This window comes from Rhinatrema bivittatum, chromosome 2, assembly GCF_901001135.1.
Source record: "Rhinatrema bivittatum chromosome 2, aRhiBiv1.1, whole genome shotgun sequence".
NCBI classification, from domain to species: Eukaryota; Metazoa; Chordata; class Amphibia; order Gymnophiona; family Rhinatrematidae; genus Rhinatrema; species Rhinatrema bivittatum.
Window position 1 is genome coordinate 102,929,665 of NC_042616.1, and position 6,000 is coordinate 102,935,664.

At 39.3% G+C, this 6,000-nt stretch overlaps 1 protein-coding gene across 1 annotated transcript in view; it reads right to left on the reverse strand.

Annotated features, from left to right (window-relative positions):
- The window catches only part of LOC115083222 (receptor-type tyrosine-protein phosphatase N2-like), a 1,006,533-nt gene that overhangs the window by 524,199 nt on the left and 476,334 nt on the right, over positions 1 to 6,000 (reverse strand). The gene's annotated exons all lie outside the window — the stretch shown is intronic.

A 6,000-nucleotide genomic window follows, 5' to 3' on the forward strand; every position in this document is an offset into this window, starting at 1 on the left:
TGACTAATCTGGTAGATTTGGGGAATGGAACCTGTAGGAGGAGTTGATTTTCTGACCTGAGGTTTCGGCAAGAAATATAAAGATGAAAAGTTGCGGATAACTATGAATTATTGTTATTGTGGATAAGATTATGTATTAAAGTCAGGGTTTTATATTGGATTTTCCATTTAATTGGTAACCAATGTACGTCAAAGAGAACTGGAGAAATATGATCGTGTAATCTTCGGTTGGTTAGTAGACGGCTGCTGCATTTTGTACTAGCAGGAGTGGACGTAATGTTGACTGAGGTAAACCCAGATATAGAGAATTACAGTAATCCAGTCCTGTGAAAGGACTTGATAACAGCTTGATATGTTTCAGCAATTGAAGTTTGAAGAATGAGGCTTTAACTATGGATTTAAAATGAATTGACATATTTAATTTGGGATCTAGTATAATACCAAGATTAAGAACATAAGAAATTGCCATGCTGGGTCAGACCAAGGGTCAATCAAGCCCAGCATCCTGTTTCCAACAGAGGCCAAACCAGGCCACAAGAACCTGGCAATTACCCAAACACCATTGCAAACCTGTAAGACCCATTTTTTTTTTTTTTTTTTGGGGGGGGGGGGGGAAGTCCAAATCAGTTTTTCAATACTGAGTTCTAAACAAGGATTGGTCAGCTGTCAGCGAAGGGATCAATCCTGGCTGCAGTGAAGTGAATATCTGAGTGCCAGTACTGCTGACTGATACTGGCATTTAAATAGTCACACCGAGGGCTTCTGGAGGGTCAGGGAGTGGTGCCCCACTTTGTAAAGAAGGAGAAGGGGGATCAAGCAGCTCAGCCAGGGGCATATAGTTTTAAAACCTGGAGGACCACTGCTGGCCTGCAAGTTTTGTTCTGCTTTGCTTTACCTTTATACTGGCATGGAGGAGTGGCCTAGTGGTCAGAGCAGCAGAGAGCGGTGTTCAAGCCCTACTGTTGCTCCTTGTAACCTTGGGCAAGTCACATGTTATAAAACCTGCTACACATGCACACCTGATGTTTAATGCGAGTGAGTACTGGCTTGCGCGCGTAAGGGCAGGGGCATTTTATAAAACGTGCTTGATGATGGATTGGGCCTTCCCAAGTTCCCTTTATTGGAGCGGGCTGGAAGGGAACTTCCTACATCCCCCTACCTACCCTGCCTGCCTTTTCCCCTCTAACAATTTTATTTCTATACTTACCTGCTCTCCGGAACCGGAATATGTTGCGCACACCTGCCGGCCCCCGCCCCACCCCCCAGACTGCCCCTTTTTTTTTTTTTGCCAGCTCTTTGGAGCGTACCGGAAGATACGTGCGTGGCTGCGGGCCTTTAAAAATCCCTGCGGCGTGCCCGGGGCCCGGCCACACGCGTATCTCCCGGTTCTTACATGCACCAGCTTTTGAAAATTTACCCATTAGTGATTTAAGCCCTTAACTATTCAGTGGGGCAGGATCTTTAAAACCCCAGGCTTGGCCATGTAAATCCTGATCCTAGTCCTTGAACCAATTTTTCTCCAAGGCACCTCATTTCCATGCATTACAAAGCAAGATTAAAACGGCTTCTTTTCTACCTCTGGTCTACCTGTTAAGGAATGTCGAATGTTGATCTGTAGGAATAGAATAGGTCATCGAAGCCACAACTGAAAGCAGCACAAGAAAGAACTTTGCCTCGTTTCTCTTAAAGCAGCAAAAACTGCAATAAGAAAAATCTGTCACAAGACTGCATTCACATTAAGGGCTAGCATTGAGGAGTAGTCAAAATTAAGGGTAAAGAAGTACATTGTGTCATCAAGTTGGTTTGCTTGAACTAGTCTATCTGTTGCCCAAGGATTTAATGTTCAGCATTTTCAAGAAGGGAAAAAAATCCACAGAAATACAGTGCAAGCAAAATCTTGGGCGTCAATGCTATCAAACTACCATCCAAAAATGTAACAGCTAAATATCTGGCTAAAGTTTCACAATGCATTTTGCTGCATGATTTTTCTGGGGAAATTTTTCCTTTAAGAACATAAGAACATGAGAAATTGCCATGCTGGGTCAGACCAAGGATCCATCAAGCCCAGCATCCTGTTTCCAACAGAGGCCAAAACCAGGCCACAAGAACCTGGCAATTACCCAAACACTAAGAAGATTCCATGCTACTGATACAATTAATAGCAGTGGCTATTCCCTAAGTATAATTGATTAATAGCCATTAATGGACTTCTCCTCCAAGAACTTATCCAAACCTTTTTTGAACCCAGCTACACTAACTGCACTAACCACATCCTCTGGCAACAAATTCCAGAGCTTTATTGTGCGTTGAGTGAAAGCTGAAGTGTTTTCTTTTTTTTTTTTTGCCAGGTAGTTTTCTGCAAATGTTTGAGCTTCCAGCTCAGTTGAAACAAGCCTATGTTGAGCTATGATGCTATGAAGCTTCATTCGCAACAATCCAGGGTTTTCTCCCCATTCCCCCCATTTTATATCCCACCCAATTCTGTAGTGACAGCCCTTGGTCACCGGCCAAAAGCTGCAACTGTCTCCATCATCTGGCTAATGTAGACCTTGAGTCTGGCTATTAGGTACCATTCATTTACTGAACAATGTCTGGAAATCCCTCCCTCCCAGAGGCTATGAACACTGCTGCTGTGGCACTTCCAGCGATGGCCAGCCCAGGGATCCGAGTCCAGATCTGAGGAATGAACCCAGGTCCTCCTCATGACAATGCACAGCCAACCCCAAACTGCAGAAGGTGTCAGAAATTAAAGCCTAGGGTTAAAAAAAAAATTCAAAATTGATTAAGCAAAGTAATATGCGGGGGTTTTGCTGTAGTTTGGCCCAAAATTTAAATCTGATACTTACTGTATACAGTGTTGCCTGGACGATCTATAGGCCAACGTATTAAAAGTGCAATTTGTTAGCAGATGGCAGCAGTTTTGCCATAGGTAATGACGCATTACCAAAAACCATCCAAAGTGGACCTATCACCTTCACAGAAAATTCATGAAGCAATGGTTCAGATGAAGGCCCGCAGGCACGTATCTTATATATATGCCACTTAGAACTGAATTTTTGTAAGACTTTTTTTTCTTCTGATTCTATCATTTAAAGCATGAGTTTGACTTCTTTTTAAATAATGGGGAAAAAAAAACCCAGACCCTTCATTGTAATTCTTTTCGGCAGAGCTGTATCACATAAATTCTTAAAGACATTCTAATTAGGAGAGATGTTAACAAGGATATAAAAGATTACCCAAAGACAGGGTTTTTTTTTTTCCTTTCAGAATATACCAAAATGTTTCTATAAAGCTCTCAGTGATTAAAGGTTGTCCGTCAACTCTTAGATCCCATCCCAAAAATCACTGTAAAAACTTACTTACTGCTACAATACATTTATCTGAAACAATCTCTTATAGCCAGTGATCATTTTCTTTTGGTGACCACCAGGGAAACCTGCTCAAATTGATGACAACCAGGATTCCCCTTATAAATTATGGCTAGATAGAGAGACAGATGGTTTTACCAATACATACTACAAGTATCCCATTTTCATCCCTGATATTCTGATATAATTTTATGTAATTTTCTGTCACTAAGCAATCAAATAATGTTCAATACAATGAATGCTTATAAATAAGAAACAAATAAAGGAAAATAAAATATATATGTATGTGTGTGTATATATATTTATTTATTTATTTATTTATTTATTTATTTATTTATTTGTCAGGTTCTTGTGGCCTGATTTGGCCTCTGTTGGAAACAGGATGCTGGGCTTGATGGACCCTTGGTCTGACCCAGCATGGCAATTTCTTATGTCCTTATATATATATATATATATTTTATTTTTTTTTTCTAAACAGCATCTGAATTTTTGCAATTGTTTTAATGTATGAGCAAGTTTAATCAATGGTAAATGAGGGCAAGATCCACAATGAACAGTGAAGCCTTAGTGCTTCTTAATGAATGCAATAAAAAGGAGCTCACAAACCAATGAGATATTAATGGAGCCTAATTTATTTAGCTCTTCTCCATTTGTTTAAAATGACAGGCTCTTCTCATCAATGTCTTTCCAAGCCACACCTTCTAATTAACTTGAGTCCTAATTAGTCTTTACTTTGAGAATTGTTCACTGAGACAGTTTCCTGTGGGGGTTCAAACATTCAAATTACCTTCTTCTCTTCCTCATAAAAGACTAATTCATAGTCAAATAACTTAATGTATACTGAAACCATCTGCAGTTCTGCCTCGCAGAAAGATGGCTCTTTGTGCACTGCTCAAAACCATTTTAATATATGGTGGTCCAAAACAACCATTCAGAGTTGATTTTAATTAACAAACTACAAATACAGAATAACAGAATTAGTAAAAAATGCTTATATAATTAGAAAAACTATGCTCTGAATAGTGAGGTTTTATTCCATAATTAGTATAGGCTTGATGTAATCATTAGGGGCAGTGATGTGAGTTACAACAATAATAGCCCAATGACTGTGTTGGAGGTAAAATATTGAATTCTATATATCTAGAAAAAGGCATTTGGACAGTAGTGAACAGTTCCAGGTTTATGGTTATTTGCTAGGAATAGACTGGAAAATCAATAGAACTAATAAGAGATGGTAATACGGTGGGACTCCAACTACACAGTGTTTTCAGCTAATTCATTCAGGGTAATGTCTCCAAATGGGGCGATTTTGTGCAAAACTTAACAGGAATGAACCTCACTCATAAACCAGGGTATGTTGAGTATGATATCTCAGATCTCTCAAATTTATTGCTAATGCCCTTCTGAATACTTGCATGGCACTAAAGAGAATTCATGGGGTGTAAGATGTACAGGCTCCATATATCTAGATGCACCTGGAGGCTCTTATTCAGGCCACTGGTATACCATACAATCGGGATGATTTCTGCCACATTTTCTTGGTCTCTGTATCATTTATTCCATTTTTTTTGTATGCTCTCTTTGTAAACCTTCTTGATTTAAATATAGGGTTTGTAGAATTTTATCCTCTTAATGTTATCATTGGAATCTGTGGTCTGCTACAGTGGGTCCATGAACAGGGTCACCATGGCCTACTGCTATGTTAGATCCTGTCTTCACCCGAAGGGTCTGCACTATTGCTACAACTACCATTAGCTTGTGCTAAAGCTACAGGAGACAGGAGAGCACCTTTTGGTTCTTGGCAACATTGCAGCAAGGATGAATTATCTATTTTGCTTGCTTTCATACATTAGCAGTGGTCACCTTACTGAGATTTAGTGTAAATGTTATACAACGAGGTAACCACAAGAAGGTGCTCAGCAAAAGGTGAGAGAAATTTTTCTTCATTCAAATATTCTCTCCCATTCAGACCTCATTTTCCCATGAGAATGCATTTGCATAAATGCAAATACAGAGGTCCTTAATAATATCTATGCAGGTAAGAAGCATAAATAGGTGGCACAACTAGATCCCATCCCACTAAAAGCTGGAACAGTTCTGTTATGTAACATGCGCATAATACCCATAGCTTGATAAAGTCTAAAGGTCTGTTTCTGAATAAAGCATAAAAATCTTGATCTGCCAGACTGTTCTACAAAATCTATTTGCTACTACTCTCATATGCCATATGCATTTATTTTACTAAATCACTTAGGGACATATTAACTAAACTGCATGACGTGTTAACATATGTTGTTTATCAACAGGCCCATTAATCTCAGTAAGGTCTATATACTAGCCACACACATTATTAGTGTATGCTGATACAAAGAGCCCCCAATAAGGATTAAAGTATACATACATGCAGGTGAATTTTCAAAGGAGTTCCACATGCAAATGTAACATACTACCATACTACCTGCATTTCATGTCTTTAGGTGCAGGGCTTTCCTTACTACCTGCCTCGTTCACATTCTTTCCAAGAATAAATGGGAGGCATTAGCAAGGCATTTCTTCTCATTTTTTGACGTCATCCCAAAGGTAATCAAAAGAATGAGGGCTCTGTCCTAATTAACAAATAATAAGACGACACA